Source organism: Brassica napus, chromosome C9 (assembly GCF_020379485.1).
Source record: "Brassica napus cultivar Da-Ae chromosome C9, Da-Ae, whole genome shotgun sequence".
NCBI lineage: Eukaryota > Viridiplantae > Streptophyta > Magnoliopsida > Brassicales > Brassicaceae > Brassica > Brassica napus.
Window position 1 is genome coordinate 52,064,781 of NC_063452.1, and position 17,359 is coordinate 52,082,139.

At 42.8% G+C, this 17,359-nt stretch overlaps 1 long non-coding RNA gene and 1 other non-coding gene across 2 annotated transcripts; one reads left to right on the top strand and one right to left on the bottom strand.

Moving 5' to 3' along the window:
• The first annotated feature begins 5,867 nt into the window (after nucleotides 1-5,867).
• On the top strand, nucleotides 5,868-5,974 carry LOC125593539. The gene has a single exon (XR_007329443.1). It is a non-coding gene; the product is annotated as a small nucleolar RNA R71 (small nucleolar RNA).
• A 2,134-nt stretch (nucleotides 5,975-8,108) lies between these two features.
• Nucleotides 8,109-9,629, bottom strand: LOC106421294. Its single transcript, XR_007328241.1, has 4 exons — nucleotides 9,532-9,629; nucleotides 8,977-9,039; nucleotides 8,784-8,873; nucleotides 8,109-8,698 (listed from the first exon to the last, which is right to left on the bottom strand). It is a non-coding gene; the product is annotated as an uncharacterized LOC106421294 (long non-coding RNA).
• Nucleotides 9,630-17,359: the final 7,730 nt, after the last annotated feature.

The window sequence follows — 17,359 nt, forward strand, 5'->3', positions numbered from 1 at the left end:
TTGTTGGCCAGTAAAAGCCAAGGCTTTTTACTTTAAGGGCCAGCGCTCGTCCACCTGAATGGTTCCCCGCCGCTCCTTCGTGGGTTTCGGCCATGGCAAGAGATGCTTCTTCTCCATCGAGGCATGTTAACAGGACTTTGGCGGAGGTCCAACGATGTAGTCTCCCATCGATGAGAACGTAGTTCGCACTCTTGGTTTTCAGTCGACGGGCCTCCCATTTGTTTTGCGGAAGCGATCCGTCTGAAAGAAAACGAATAAATGGGGTTCGCCAGTCACACGGTCGATCGCTTGATTCGCTTGTATCCATCTCTTCTGATGCGTCGATTGCTACTACGTGATCGCTCTCATCGTGCGATAGAGTGATGCTTGGTTTGTCAATCTGTTGAATTGGGATGGTCCGCTTTACTTGATCTCTTGGGTTGCTCCCAAGCGCCGCTAGAGCATCTGCACAGACGTTTTCTCCGCGGGGAATCCTTGTTAGTTGAAAAGACTCGAATGTTTTGGTTAGGTCTTGTACAACTTTAAGGTAGGCGTCCATTCGTTCGTTCCTAGCGTCGTAGTCCCCGCTAAATTGATTAGCAACCAATTGAGAGTCGCAGTAGGCGTGGATGCGCTTTGCTTGGACTGCTTGCGCAAGGCGTAATCCAGCAATGAGGGATTCGTACTCTGCTTCGTTGTTAGATGCTTTGAAACCAAGTCGGAATGATTGCTGGAGCAACTCGCCTGTGGGGGATTGGAGGTGGATACCGATTCCAGAGCCCTTAGTGGAGGATGACCCGTCGACGTGCAAGATCCAGGTGGCGTCGGGCAGTTGTAAATCTTGTTCGAGTTCCGGTGTTAGCTCGATGAGAAAATCAGCCAACACTTGGGACTTCGCGGCTGGTTTGCTTTGAAACGTGACGTCGTATTCACTAAGCTCGATGGCCCACTTCGAAAGTCTACCCGAGTGATTGGAGTTCTGCATGACGGTTCGTAGTGGTAGGTTTGTCAGGACGATGATCGAATGAGATTGGAAATAAGGCCGAAGTTTCCTTGCTGAAGTCATAACTGCCAGCGCCATCTTTTCGAGTGTCGAATAGCGAGTTTCTGCGTCCGTCATGCGTTGGCTGGTATAGAATATTGGGCGTTGCTCGCCTCGTTCATCTTTGACGAGCACGCTACTCACAGCAGCGTCAGAGACTGCAATATACAGGTATAACGTATCTCCTTTGTCTGGCTTGGCCAACACGGGCGGCGTCGTAAGATAACGCTTGAGCTGTTCGAATGCTTCCTCGCAGCGTTCGTTCCAAATGAATTTCTTGTTGCCGCGCAGCAGGTCGTAAAATGGGAGGCATTTATCAGTCGATCGTGATATAAATCGATTGAGGGCTGCTATTCGACCGGTCAACCGTTGTATCTCGCGACTGTTTTTGGGACTAGGAAGGTCGAGGATGGCAGTTATCTGCTTTGGGTTCGCCTCAATCCCCCTTTGAGTGACTATGTATCCAAGGAATTCACCGGATGTTACGCCGAAGGTGCATTTCGTTGGATTAAGCTTCATCCCGTACTTGTTCAAAATGAAGAAACAATCTTTGAGATGGTCGATATGGTCTGTTGCCTTTTGGGACTTTACCAGCATGTCATCAATGTACACTTCCATTGTGGCTCCCAATCGCTCGGCGAACATCTTATTGACGAGTCGTTGGTACGTCGCGCCAGCATTCTTTAGACCAAAGGGCATTACTTTGTAGCAGTATATCTCGCGGTCAGTGATGAACGCCGTTTTCTCTCGATCGTCTGGATGCATCATTATTTGGTTGTAACCGGAAAAAGCATCCATGAATGTCAGTAGCTCGTTTCCCGTTGTTGATTCGACCAGTCGATCAATGTGAGGGAGAGGAAAGCTGTCTTTAGGACATGCTTTGTTGAGGTCTGTGAAATCGACGCAGACCCTCCATTTGCCATTCTTCTTCTTTACGACGACTGGATTTGCTAGCCATTCGGGATACTTCACTTCCGTGATGGAACCTGCGTTCAGCAATCGGTCGACCTCTTCGTTGATGGCCTTTGATCGTTCGGGGCCGAGCTTGCGCCTTTTTTGACGGATTGGTTTGAATGTTGGGTCGACGTTGAGCTCGTGTGTAGTGACGCCCGGGTCGATCCCTTTCATGTCGGAGGTAGACCAAGCAAAAGTGGAGACGTTATCCCTGAGAAACGAAATGATCTTGCCTTTCGTGTCGTGGGGAAGGTGGGCGCCGACTCGGACGATCTTGGTTTGGTCACTGTCGTCGATGGTTACCTCGAGAATCTCTTCCTTGAAAGGGTATATCTTCTGGATTGGTTTGGCGACTGAGTTAACGTGGGAAGTTGCCTTGCGGTTTTTTATCTCGGCGACGAGGAGATCTCGAGCAGCTGCTTGGTCGCCCCGAAGAGTAATGATCCGTCCATCGTTACCAGCAAATTTGATACATTGGTGATAGGTCGAAGGGATAGCCTTCATCGCATGGATCCATGGTGTGCCCAGGATTGCGTTATATGGAGCGTGAACGTCGATGACGGAGAACTTGACGTTTTTGGCGATGCCTTCGGCGTACACTCGCAAGCGTATCGTTCCGAGCATGGTCTCGGTTGACCCGTTAAAACCTGTTAGCGATCGCGCGGAAGGTTTCATGTCGTCGAGGCTTACCCCCATCTTGACGAGTGTTCTTTTAAAGATGAGATCGACTGAACTGCCAGTGTCCACGAGGACTTTGGTGACCGTGCAGTCACTAATTCCGACGTCAACGAGGAGTGAATCGTTGGGCGGCATGTGGACACCTGCTGCGTCTTCGGCAGAAAAGGTGATTGGAGGACTAGCCTCTGGAGTGGTAGGCCAGCGCTTAGTTGTGATTGCCTTCCGTCGGAACGCTTTCACAGATCTGACGGAGTCGTTGCCAGGAGGGGATCCTCCCATGATTACGTTCAAGTGCTGAAACTGCTCTTGGTGCTCTTCCTCGGGTTGTACCGTTCGTTCAGCTCTAAGTGAATTGAGACGTGTACGCAGATCTTGAGTCTTGCGTTGGTATGGAACGATCGGCTCTGGCTCCGCTTTCGAACGGTCGATCTTGCATCGTTTGAGTTTTTCGCGAAGATCCGGGATCTTCGAGTTAAGCTTAATTCGAAGATCCGTCATCTCGACACAACCGGATTGGTCGTTTGACAACATTTCCCGTTTAAGTTTGTCTTGCCGATGGAGTGGATCTTTTCTCTTTGCGTCTAGGACATGTCTAGCGTCTGAAACATTGAGCTTTCTTATGGAACGACTGATCCTAGGCGGCGCACCATCGATCTCCATAAGCGTACTGCTGCTTTCTATTGTTCGCGCCGAAGTGTCAGTGAGAGTGGGGCTTTCGACCATCTTTCCGGATTTTTGGTTGAGTGAGTAACGTAGATCGTCCTTCGGCATTACCGTTGTAGATGGCGTGGCTCGGATTGTGAAAATCTTTCGCAGAGTTTTTGGTTTTTCTTCGTCGGAGGTTGACTCCTCGTCATGATGCGATTGGTCGCCATCATCTGTCGGAGGGGAGTTCTCTTCTTTCTTTTCATTGGACTTTTTCTTCTTATCCTTGCTCTTGCTCCAACTTTTACTGTTTTTGGTCGTCTTTGGTTTTGGTGGTTCGACCTCGGTACGACCGTCGCTGGTGGAGGCGAGCCATGCCTCGTAGAGGTGTCTGCATTCTTTGGTGTCATGACCTCTCATATCATGATACTTGCAGAACTTGTTCTGGTCGTACGAGCTCTTAGAGTTGGCGGGCGCAGGTTTGCGGGACTGCTGCGCCTTTCCTTCGGTATCGCGTTCCCATACGTTCCACCCTGGTTCACGTACCGCGGCAACTACGCCAGATTGATCGTCTTCGGTGACGGCGTAGACAGGTCCTTTCTTTTGGTAAGGGGCGTGCTGTCGTGGCTCCTGGGCGTTCGATGTCTTCGATGCCGTTGGCTTTAGAGCATGTTGCTTGGCGTTGTAAGCTCGCCTGTCTTCGTCCATTTTGATAAAGTTCTTTGAGTCGTGCAGAGCGTCTTCGATGGTTATGGTTGGGTTAGTCCCGAGGTACTCGCGAAACTTGGAGTTGATCCAAAGAGCGTTGGTCAAAGCTTCGACGGTAGTGTGATCCGGGGTAGATACCGTTGATAGTACTTGCTTGAATCTTTCCATAAAGTCCTTCAGACTCTCGTTTTGCGATTGGGACAACTTCCATAGGTCGGCCATGGATGTTCCTTGACGAGACCACATGATATAGTTTTTGAGGAAAGAGGCGGACAGGTCGTCGAAGCTATCGATCGAACCTTCTTTCAAATGTGAAAACCAACTTAGGGCCGATCCGGAAAGGCTCTCGACGAAGAGTTGGCAGAGGCCTGCGTCTTTCTCTTCGTCGGAAAAGTGATTTCGACCCATAGCGATGTTGAAAGCGGTCATGTGATCGGTCGGATCTGAATCTCCCTTGTATGGAGGGATACGGAGTTTCTCCGTCTTCTTGATTTTGACTTTCGTTATTCTCTGAGTGAAAGGGTTTCGCCGGGTGGTGGCGAGAACACGTTCGATCTCTGGTGTGGATGCCTTGACATGATGTATCTTAGAATGGATATCCCGCAGTGAGAGTTGCAGATCGGCGATCTGGCGGCTAGTCAGAGAGTCTGAGCCGTCAGTCGTTTGTGCAACCTCACCGTTCGTAGGGTTTGCTTCTTCTGTTGGTCGTTCGACTCCAAGATTAGGGTTTGCGGTTGCGAACAACCTTCTTCTTGCCGTTTCCGCCCTGTCGTTTTCGCCATCTAGGGTTCCGAGAGCAGCAGCGAGTGCGGCCAGACGGTCGCTCGTGGCTTTGTTGGTTTCTTCTTGTTGGATGAAACGTGCCATGATGGCCTGCATCATCTCGGGAACGGATTGGTTCGGTGCGACCGGAGCATCGGGAGCCGGCGTAACAGAGACCGACGGTCGGTTACCGTCAGCGGGTGTGTCGTCAGGACTCATACTGAGTTTGTGAACGTTACTCTGTAAGGCCCCACGGTGGGCGCCAAATGTTGAATACGAGTTTGGTAGGTTGAATGATAGTGAAATGAACTCGGTTTTAGTGGGTCTTACAAAGACGTTCTATTCACAATATGAGGTAAACAGTCGAGGTTACAAAGAGATTAGAGAAAGAAGGAAAAGGTCGGAGCTTTGTTGAAAGGCTCAGACAGAAACACTAAGCAAGGCGATTGATCGTAAACCCTAGATCTTGCCGTCAATCTCTTAGTGTCTATTTGCGGATCCCTTCCTTCCTTCCATTCGTTCTCCTTTTATAGGCTCTACATGTCTCTCACTCGTTCGCCCTGGCAGTTTGGGCTTAATTTGATGTTTAATGGGCTGTCCAGCCGAGCGATAGCTTGATGGGCCGATACTGGTCCAGTCGGTCATTTGATCGTGAGGCTGAGTCGATCGAGCGATGGCCTGATGATCCAAGACTGATCTAGTTGATCGGGAGGCCCAAATGATTAGCTTGGATTCCAACACCGATCGTCATGTTAGATCCTGGTTAGTCTCCTGATAAGATTGGTCCGAATCTTATTAACCGACGGGCCTTGTGTGAGAATGCTAAATTCCTCTCTAACAGGTGGCTTTATCAGCAATGAGGATGTCTATCTTATCCTGTAGAGCTTTCAACTCCTTCCTCGTCTGCTTATCATCTGTTCGACTGCCTCTGTCGTGGTCTCTACTGTAGACTGCATCACTCTTTATCATGTTGTCAACCAGCTCCTCTGCATCTTCCTCAGTTCTCCCCAAGAAGAACTCATTGCTAGCTGTATCCAGTCTGGCCCTATACTTAGGAAGAGCACCACGGTAGAATGTGCTCAGCAAGCTCTCCTTAGAGAAACCATGGTGTGGGCATTGAGCTTGGTAGCCCTTGAATCTCTCCCAGGCTTCACTGAAGCCTTCCAAGTTCTTCTGTTGAAAGCTGAAAATCTCATTTCTCAGCTTAGCAGTTCTTGAAGTAGAGAAGAGCTTCTCCAAGAATGCTTTCTTGCAGTCATCCCAAGTGGTGATAGAGTCGCTGGGTAGAGACTTCTCCCACTGACGTGCCTTATCCCCCAAAGAGAAAGGGAATAGCTTGAGCTTTAAGGCATCTTCGGACACACCATTGGTTTTTGACAACCCACAGTAGCTGTCGAACTTGTCCAAGTGATCAAATGGGTCCTCTAGAGCCAAGCCATGATACTTGTTGTTCTCAATCACGTTGAGGAGTCCTGATTTGATCTCAAAGTTGTTGGCTGCCACGGCGGGTGCTCGGATTCCCAATATATGACCATGAATGTTGGGGCGGTCATAAGTGCCAATGGGTCGAGCTGCTCGCTGTGGTGGAACGTTGTTAGCTCCATTGCCGTTCGCATCATTTTGAGGTATGTCTCCCATATCAGTATCCAATCTCTGCAAGTGAGCTTGTTGCTCTTCTTCTCTTCTCTTTCTAGCACACTCTCTCTCTAAAGCTCTAATGTCTGCTGCTCTTGGAACTAGGTTTGATGGACCCCTGCTCCGCAAGTTCATACACCTGTAGATGAAAGGGAGGTGAAGAAGGAGAATCAGTAACAAAAGAAAATAAAAATGACTTAGTCTCAAGTAAGTGACTAAATCTCAGTGTTCAAATCTACTCAGAATTTGGCAACGGCGCAAATTTGATGTTAGGAGTTTTCAAGGCTCCTAAGACAAATGATGTAGTATAAAAGATTGTCGAACCAGTTCTGAGGGATATCAAAGCACCGAGAATGCAAGTACTCACTTAATCTAAGTGCAACCAATGATTTAGATGAGTTTTAAACTACTACTAATACTAGAAAGCAATTACAGAATGATACTTTCTTGACTAAGGGAAAAGAGAACTCATGGGCATAGGGATTAGACCTTGGGTGATCAAGTTTCGAACTAAGGATGGCAAGTGATCAATCAAACTATCGTCCTTAAGCCTAGACACAATTCTAAGCAAGCTCTATTTCTAGATAAATGTTCATTTGCTAACATATCTCAAACAACAAATGTCTTTGGTTGAATAATATGAAAGCAATCATTACTAACAAGTCTATTAGCTATTTTAGCACCTTTAACAACAAATGTCTTTGGCAAAGTATACTAAAAGCCTAGGAGAGTTGTCTCGGGCATTTCATCAAACACCTTTTGGGTGGGAAATGCCTATCGATCAACTTTTGAGTGGCCAACTCAGAAGATGCATTATGAATACTCTACTAGCAAGGAACAAGAATGATCTACACTAAAACATCCTAGAACTAACCTAATCACCCTTAATCTCCCTAACCCGTGAATTCAAAAGGTGATTACTCACTAATCTCCATGATTGCTCTTAAACCCATATTGGATTTCAGATTAATCATGTAGATGAATAGATAAGAAATCAACAAGAACACAAGATGAAAGCAATGAAATCTGAATCAAAAGAAGTTTTACTAGTTGTTCCCTAGAAAAGAGATCCTCTGCCTCCAATGGCTTACAAAAGTATTTAACTTAGGTTTAGGCAATGTAAAACATGCATAATAAAATGACCAAAAGGCCCTTAGAAAACATGAGTTCGACAGGCAAATAGACGCGGAGCGACCTCGGCATGTCGCTCCGGCCTTCGGGAGCGACCTCATTGGATCGCTCTGAGAGGTCGCTCCGGGCTTCGTTTTGTGTCGTCTCGCCATGGAAACGCGAGCGACCTCGGAGCGTCGCTCTGAGAGGGGTGTCTCACGATAGAAACGCGAGCGACCTCTCCATGTCGCTCCGGGATGTGTGTCACAGCGACTTCACGGCGTCGCTCCGGTGAGGTCGCTCTTGTGCGCTGCTCGTCCGTTGATCGCTTTAAACACTTCTTTTGAGCTCCAAATGCATCCAAATGCCTCCAAGAACTCCATGTGGCACTACAACACCTGATAAAGACTCATGTATGCAAAATGCAACCTAAGCGTGGCTAAATCCTAGTCTATATGATCAAAATGCACATGGGTGAATGGATAAGACAATGGAAATATGCAAGATATCAATACTCCATTTTAGATTTCTCTAGCTCTGTTGCCACTCCATCTCCGGTGTATATCCTCACCTTCAATATTTTTTTTTTTTTTGATAATCCAGGGTTCCCCGCTTCGCGGGTCATTCCCTGGGCCCGGTCAGGCAGCGGGCCAGCTTCACCCGGGAGGTTTTTCCCTGAGCCCGAAGGCCCAGTACCCACTTTAGTAACAGGGATGAGCAGTTCGCCTCCGGCTGGCGTCGAACCCGGAAGCATGACATTTGGCCCCCAAGGCTCTAACCAGTAGAGCTGACTCATCCCGTCAAACCTTCAATATTATTGTTAGAAAATTAAATAAGTAACCATTAATTGTGATAATCTATAATTTTAAAATGATAATGTACAGTTTTTATATATATAACAGATCTCTATTTTATCTATCAAGTGCTTGAAATAGTGAACATAAAAAATACAACACTGCTCTAATGATACTAAGAATGCTAATTAACCTTATAAGTTAATTCAAAGTATAGACATTAAAAGGTTCATTGTAATAGATTGCTTTAACAAAAGTGAGTATAACCCTTTTTTTTTTAAGTATAACTTACTGCAGGAGAGGATCGAGTTCCGCATGAGAGAGCAAATATGATGTTAGGATCCGTTGTTTCTATGCCGTATAGTTTACGAATGATCATTTCTTCGCGATCCTATGATTATATATGCATGTGCTTAGCGAATTCTTAGAAGATTAGTCTGATAAATTGAAGATGATTATTGAAATTTTACATATACCTTACTCATGGTAGAGTTTGCAGGCTTCCGTAGAATACAATGCTCTATGGTATTAGCACTTATGTTTTTGCCTCCAACATTTATTGTAGCCTATAATTTGTACTTCGGTTAGTGCATAATTTTAATGGGTACGTATGAGTAATTTGGAGTTGGTTCATCTAGTGTTTATTTTAGAAGGGTAAAAAAAACATACCTTATTGTAAACAAGAGATTGTAATTTCTCAGTTGTTTTTGGAACTCCATGTTGTAAATATCCCTGGTCATACGTGGAAGTAATTAGAATACGTATATACATAAATATGGACGTTGATTTGTATTTAAAAAGAACAAAATATCAAGTCTCTTGTAATCAATAAGAATATCGAAGTAGAGCATTTTACTATTAGACACAAAGTATCCCACGTCGGTAGTTGGAAGGGATCCTAAGTAATATATAAGATAGATGGACCACTCTACTTATCACCAATTGATTTTAAGTTGGAAGCCCGTCAAGCTTAACATGGTATCAGAGCCCGATCCACGAAGTCCAACCCAATCCATCGATCTGGCCCAAAGTTGGCCTATCGATCATTGCCCGAGCATTCCGAGATTGACGCTCAAAGAGCCATCATCTCGAAGGGGCGTATTAGACACAAAGTAACCCACATCGGTAGTTGGAAGGGATCCAAAGTAATATATAAGATAGATGAGCCACTCCACTTATCACCAATTGATTTTACGTTAGAAGCTCATCTAGCTTAACAATTACATGCATAATACACGCATTGAACATGTTGATCCAAAACTCTAGCTTTTGATGATGGCTCAACACTCTCAAATCCACTGTCTCGAGATTGTCATCAACACGGTTCATAGCTATAAATTTAGCCTATATAAGAAAAAAACGTATTGGCCAAGTTTTTCTCGAAAAGTACCTGAGTTTCCGGATCAAAGAAACTGAGCTAGAGCTCGAAATGCACTTGGAATCCATAGAACTCGAAGTGAAGATGACTAGATTTTTGTACGGACCAATGTCCCTAGCCAAAGATGCTTCTACATCAAATATTCCATAGGGATCTTGTTGTCTTGATTCTTTATAAGACACAAGATTCATGGATTTAGACAAACAAGAGGCTGCGTTATCCACCCTAAAGCTTTTTGAGCTTAAAAAGAAATGAGCGGATCTCGAGACAGGACCCGATTTCTCTAGCTCCATGACTCTTGTGGTTCTAAGGAGACGATCGTAGATAAAATTGAGACACTTCATGCTGTCCTCGGTGAGGTTGTTTGGGTGCCACTTCTGTATGTTTTGTCCATCTTCCATTAAAATTGTGCTAGATAGAGATTTTGGTGGGAGGTCTAGTGATGTATCAAGTGCTACACGATCGTTATTAGGCTGCAATAACACATCATAATTAAGCATATATATAGTAAGAGTAAATTAAACGAACTAAATTAAGCATGTAATATAGAAAAAACACACCTTCGGAGAGGAGTATCTAGGTTCACATAGGGGCGAAGGCGATTTCATCGTCCTAATCATCTTCTTCGTATTAGTATTCTCTTTCAACTTAGATCGATGATTTTCCTTCTCGACTAATACAACCTTCTCGACTAATACATCTTTCTCGTTAGATTTGTGGAAGCTTTGGGTCGTGTAATCACCTTTTATGGCTTTGTTGATGAAATGCAATGTCCTTGTTTCAAATGTTGCATTCTCTTGATGATGACTAGTGGAAGATTTGGTGTTGTTGTTTCATTCTTCATCATGCCTTTGTTCACCATAGGGTTTGGAGGTGGGAAATTAGGGTATTTTGGTAATTCAGGAGTTTGATGAGAGGCTATATCATCATTATTGTAACTCTCATTAGCTTGCCATGCTCTTCTTGATGAACTTGTTGTTGCTTGTCTCAAAGTTTCATCTTGTTCTTGCTTGAGATTTATCTGGAGATGGCTTATTTGAATCTCTAGTCTTGAGATTTCCCCTTCCACTAGCGATAGTTCCGTTATCAGTTCCTTCATCTGCATTATAATAGTGTAAGGTAACTTGTTTGAATGCTCTGCTGCTAACAAAACGTTAATAGTTTTTTTCCTTTTCATATAAAAATGATAGTTACTACTTCAGAAATGATAATAAATTATTTCTTTACAAGTCTGAATTGTTGTAAAACGAAGGTTTTAGGTCTGAATATTTCTGTGTTTTATTAATGAATAAGAGATCCCTTTATATAAGGGTTACATGGGAGATAAATGGAAATACATAAATGGAAAGATTACAAATCATAAACATAGATGAAATAGGAAAACTAGAAGAATGAAAAGTCTCTAGCCGACTTTCCCTCTCTCTCCATGCCGCGGCCGCCGCCTCTCTCTCTAGGGTTTGGACCGTCTCTCTCTCTAGGGTCTGGGCCGGTTATGGACCGGGACGGTTATGGACATCCACCAATTGATTTATAACACTCCCCCTTGGATGCCATAACCATTCAGGGATTGTAATACGCTTAATGTTGCCTCATTAAAACCTTATCAGGAAAACCCAGTGGGACAAAACCATGATGAAGGAAAAAGAGTACAACACGTACTACTCCCCCTGATGTGAACCTCAGTGGAAGTTCTTCAGCCTACGCATCTGATGCGTGAGCTTCCTGAACGTGCAGGTAGGAAGTAAACAAATCGGCCAAGTTTATTACTGAACCGTAACTGGATTACTTTGACCTCTCCGGTCTTTTCTCATGTCTTATGACATCGTGTGTGCATGGTCAATAAGTGAATCTTTGCTGTCGACTACTCTTAATTTTGTCGGTCAGACTTACAGAGAATATACATGCTGAGCATGGTGCCATGAACTTGTAATCTCAAGTCATAAGTCTATGTCCTGGTGCATCTTTTCTACACGGATGTATATCAACCACACTCTAATCTGATCGATTCATGTTGAGTCATAGATCTCGCCTATACATGTTTATAACTTGTCTCATGAGTGTCTAAGATCAAGATGTGATCAATGATTATTGCTGTAATAAGTTTTATCTCATTGAACTATGGCTCTGCAGCCAAATACACTCATGGACCTCATACATGACCATCAACTCTTCTTGCCTTTGGCAATGCTACATTCATTAGTCTTTGCAGTCCTATCTTAATATATGATGGTATCCCATGACCTTTCTTGCCTTGGACCATATCACGCATATTAGGTCATGGACCTCGGCCACATGTGTTTATGGACTATAACACGATGGCTGATCTTTCTTTTCACTAGCCATGATCAAAGAAGAAGGGCCGGACGCCTCTAGCCGTACACCCACACAGATTTAATAGATAATCTGTATCAATCAACTAACCTTTCTTTAGGGTGGTTTAGTATAAGTAAACACAAGGAATTCAAATCTCTTTTATAAGTATATGGACTGAATTGGATTGTTCTTATACAACTCCTTTACATAATATATGCAGCTGCTTCGTTTCAGTCCATGAACAGCTTAGGAACAATGATGTTCTTTATCCAGTGATCCATATGCTGCTTACTACATCAGTCTATGTCAATCTAATTTCTTTCTTATGACTAGACCTTTGTCAATTTCAAAATTGTGTAGCAGCATCCACCACATAGGAGTTTATCTCCTTATAATCTGTTCCATGGTCTCTGTGAGTATCCTTGTGTAACAAGCTATGATCGTATGCTGTTAGTAGGAAACATGAACACCTTTAGACCTCGTGATCATGTACCATATCCACGGTTTCTTTTCCCTCACAAGACCCATCTATTTCACTGGTTTATATCAGATGGTGTTTCTGTATATGTGTGTATGGCCAATACGCATATCTCTTCTTTATAGATACTTTAAACCCCACGTTTATCTTTTCAATCTAATCTTTAATCTTTATGAGTACTCTTTCGTGGGTTCTGATCCTCGTTTATATCTTTATGTTCAAGTGCTACTCTCTTATGTACAAATATATCTTTATGTGTCGACACACTTATATATGGTTCCATTGTGTTCCAGACATGATCTAATCGATTTGAGATTTCATTATCCAGGACCTTTGTTACCTAGTAGTTTGGCGTCCCAAGCTACATGGTTTGGTACCTTAGATGTTTAGCTGCGCAACCTTTTCTCAATGTCTGTTCTGGTTTCCTTATGACCTCGGATTTGTATTCTATGCACCTTTTCTTTCCGAGGTTCCTTATCTTATGGAACACTTTGGTCTATCTTGTATAGACTCTGTAGCAACTTCACTGTGTCTCTAGGACATCAGATTTCGTTTGGTGCTAAGCTGGTTATGACTTAGTCATTCTTTTCTTTTCTTTTCGGGTCAGTGTCTGGCATCTAGATTAGCTAGCTTTGTATAATCTTTCTTTGGACGTCTTAAATCATACTTTTAGTCCGAGGATCTTGCCAAGACAATGATGGTTGATGCCATTCTATTTCTCTTATCATTCTTTTAATCTTTACCAGCTTATAACTTTATCCTTCTAATGTTGGATAGTCGGATTCATTAGTCATGCAATCCGTGCACCTGGCCTCAATCTGATCACCCATATTTGGCTCAAGGTCTCTTAAAACTCGTGGGAGAAAGACATACTTTTATCCAACATATATTCCCAATCCTCTTATGAGGTTCCATCTTAGACGGCACATATGTTTGTGGTGGTTTATTCAATAGTCTCTTAAGATTGTATATGTCTGGCTCATGACCCGTATTCAATCTGAGATGGGAATATCTATGCTCACTTACATGGTCTGATGCATATTAACCTTATATACATGTAAAACTCGTGATGTCCCCAAGCTTATAAACTTTAGAGTCTGAACCTTATAGGTAATAGCCTGTACGGCCAAGCTGTTATCAAGCTGTTATATCCGTGTTTATAGTATGGTCATGGACCACGAGTTTGTCCTCACTCCCCCTCATGATCATACTATAATCTGCAGATGCTTGGGACATTATAGCCTAATGAGTTTCCCTTGTGTACATGTTACACAACGTGAGATACTATGGGATAACTCTGTGTGCCCTTTTAATATCAATCTTTTTCATCAAGTTTAGACCAGGATAGCTAATCCGGTCATGCCATATAGTGTATAATTTTCGTGGGGTATACCAATCTGGTTACCATGGCTCTTACCTCTTATCATACTGATCTTTGCATAGTCTAGATCAGTAGAGAATGCATGTATAGTTTCGACCACTCTTTGTTTCCTTTCCCCATTGTTTCTATATGGAAACCATTCTTATATCATATATCTTATAAACTTAATGGGCTTCTATGGGTGGATATAGAGCAATAGGTCTTTCAAGCCTGCGTGCTCTTTTTAGGCACCAATGTACTTAGCCTCTTTAGGCGCCAATGTACTAAGTCTAGCTGTAGCCCTTTAGACAATTCTATACTGGTCGTATGCCCTTATCTAATTGACTATACCCGCAACCTTGCCTTATATATTGGCGTTTTCTTAGTCATATCTAAAATCATTCATTCATCTTATAATATAAGTTCTTAATCAACATTATTCTTTTTAGACAATCAGATGTTTTAGCCTAATGATTCCCCATTACATATCTTATGGCACACTGACTTGGTCGAGTGTGGTGGCTTAGAAATGCCACAGCCTCCTCTCCCTTAACCATGGCCAAAACTGGGTCCACAACCACGGTTATAGTGATTCCTATGTCCATGGTCGTATAAGGTGGTTTGGCTATGCCCACGTCCTTTCCATCCATCACGGTTACAGACGTATGGTTTATCATGATGGACGTGGTTGCTTTCTTTAGATTTTTTTTTTCTGCAGCCTCATTGGCTTAGGGTTGGCGAGTAATCATTATTGCCCTGTATCTATTACTTTCACATGCATTATTGTCCTCGATGATACATTCACCGAGGCCCTTTGATTTCAGGACAATCTCTGTGTCTAATGCCCATTGTAAATAATTATCTCCAAAGAGATTTAGGGCAGCATAATCTAGATTGCTGATTTTCGACATCTGTAATCATATATCACTCAATCTTTATAAGAAAATAAATTGTGTGACCAAGTAAACAATCGAGTTAATGCATTCCTAATAAACAAGCCACACGGATATATGGGTGATGTGCAATGAGGCCACACGGCCTAGGTGATGTATGATGCAGCCAAGCAAGCAATCAAGTAATGATCAATGCATCAGTAAGTAAGCCACACGGCTATGAGGGTTTAATGCAATACAATCAAGGCCACACGGTCATACAGTCATGATGCAAGCAAAGAGGCCACACGGCTAGATAGATATATGATGTATACGATCTTAGCTTTCGGATTCTATATGTGATCAAGGTAATATGATGTATGCAAGCCACACGACTATGATAGTAAGGTGCAATAACGGCCACACGGCCAAGCTATGATGCAAACAATCTATGTTGATCCAATTAGGGTTTTATCATCTTAGCAATACAAAATGTGGCTAGGGTTTCAGATTTTATGAGAATCAAAATAATCTAGCACCTTAGCTTTCAAGACATCAATTAGATCAGTCAAAATAACAAGAATCAAACTTAAACTCAATTTGGATCAATATCATGCGATTTAGGGTTTCAAGGCCCTTAGGAATTCAAATTCGAGATTTAGGGTTACAGATTCAATATGCAATCAATCTAGCTGACTTAACTCACAATCAATGGAATCAATCAAGCAAGCAAGCCTTATGGCTAAGGTTTATGCCTCACGGCCAAGAAGAAGCCACACAGCCATGAGGAAGCCACACGGCCAAAACAGGAAAACAAGCCGCACGACTAATGATTCAATTCAGGATCAATGCATATAGTTTGTTGTGTAATTGCAATCCTAGCATAGATGCATTCTATCAGTTTATACAATGTACTCAACACAAGCAAGCTAATCGGCCAAGCAAAGAACAATCATACTTGATTTCAATTTCAATTTCAATACCATCCTAACATGGAATTCTAAGTGCAATTGCAATCAATCAATGTGATTAGGTTTAGGTATGAATGCAACAAGGCCACACGGCCACAAGTATGATTATGTCTAGAACAGTTTAACCTAATCATATGGTTTCAGATTTTGATTTTTAAACATTCTAAACTAGATCATTAGGGTTTTGATTTAAACAAGCCAATTACTTCAGATTCAAGATTCAAGTTTAAACAATCCTAATCATAGTTCTAGGTGATCAATCAATCAAACAAAAAATTTTAAAATCCAAACAATTAAAATCGATTTTTCAAATTAGGGTTTTGGGAATTCGATTTGATCTTAGATCAAGGGAGTTTAATTTTGAGATTCAAAACCTTCAAGGTTCTGATTTTAATTGATCAATGGATCAAATCTCGATTTTAGGGTTTGGATCGAACTTATAGAGCTTCGATTTACTCATAGGGTATCGATCTATTATCCTATGGCTTTCATCCTTTTAGAGATTACATTTTAGGGTTTCAATCTTTACAAAACAACCAGATTCGATTCATGTTTTCAGAATTCGAATTACCTTTAGGTTTTGAAGATTGTAGAACCGGACCACCAAGAAAACCTCGAGCTGGATGGGACGCGAGCTGGAACAAGCTGGAACGCGAGCTGGAACAAGCTGGAACGCGATCTGGAACGAGCTAGAACGGACGCGTGCTGAGGCGCGAGCTGGAACGGAACGCGTCTGATCGGGAACGCGAGCTGTAGCTGTCCGGGATGTAAGCTGAGAACAGATGGAGCTGAGGTTGAGTTCGTCTAGTATCAGGAACGCCTTAGGGCTGGGGCTGATCAGATGAACACGAGCTGCAACGCTTGCAAGAACAGATTAGGGTTCGTCGGGTTCGGATTAGGGTTCCAAAGCAAATCGGTGTGCACTGTATTGGTGCGTGAGGGCGCGTCGGTGGTCAGATCGACAAACGGTTTGCACAGACTGATTCGTCTTGGCAAGAGCTTAGATTTGATATCTTGATCGTTTTCTGGGTCCTCACGGTTTGGGAGAACGACCTCTTTGAAGTTCCGAGGTAGATTCTTTTTGTTTAGGGTTTTAGGGGTTTGGTTTTAGGCTCAGGGTGTTAGAGGCTATCGTGATGATAACGTGTTGTAAAACGAAGGTTTTAGGTCTGAATATTTATGTGTTTTATTAATGAATAAGAGATCCCTTTATATAAGGGTTACATGAGAGATAAATGAAAATACATAAATGGAAAGATTACAAATCATAAACATAGATAAAATAGGAAAACTAGAAGAATGAAAAGTCTCTAGCCGACTTTTCCTCTCTCTCCATGCCGCGGCCGCCGCCTCTCTCTCTAGGGTTTGGACCGTCTCTCTCTCTAGGGTTTGGGCCGGTTATGGACATCCACCAATTGATTTATAACATGAATACTAGGATAAGACATGCGCCTTGCGCATGGTGAGTTTATTTGTATATATTATCGATAGTTTTTTTTATATATGTGATCATTTTATTTATATATATAAAATATTTTTTGTTCTTATTATATAATTTCTTTCCGATGGATCGGATCAATTTTTATTAAAAATAATGGAACAAAACTATAATTAATACATCATGGGTTGATCGGATTGGACATTAAACAAATTATGACATAAAAACCTTATTTTTTCATT